The following is a 281-nucleotide window of genomic DNA, read 5'->3' as shown; positions in this document are numbered from 1 at the left end:
GAAAATAATTTATTATTAATAAGAAAAAATGTGTTATAAGGCTGTAAATTGCAAGCTTCTGACTGTGGTTCCTGCTCTTCTTGAGCAATGTGAGTTGAAGTAGAAGTAGTAGAAGTCAGAGGCGGACCGTAACTAAGTACATTTACTTGAGTATTGTACTTAAGTACACTTTTTGAGTATCGGTACTTTACTTGAGTATTATTTTTTCTGGGAACTTATGACTTTAACTTCACTACATTTGAAAGACAAATATTGTACTTTTCACTCCACTACATTTCTAT

This window comes from Sinocyclocheilus rhinocerous, unplaced genomic scaffold, assembly GCF_001515625.1.
Source record: "Sinocyclocheilus rhinocerous isolate Xijiao unplaced genomic scaffold, SAMN03320098_v1.1 scaffold560, whole genome shotgun sequence".
In the NCBI taxonomy this organism is placed as follows: Eukaryota; Metazoa; Chordata; class Actinopteri; order Cypriniformes; family Cyprinidae; genus Sinocyclocheilus; species Sinocyclocheilus rhinocerous.
The sequence above is the reverse complement of the archived record's forward strand: the minus strand, read 5'-3'. Positions refer to the sequence as shown.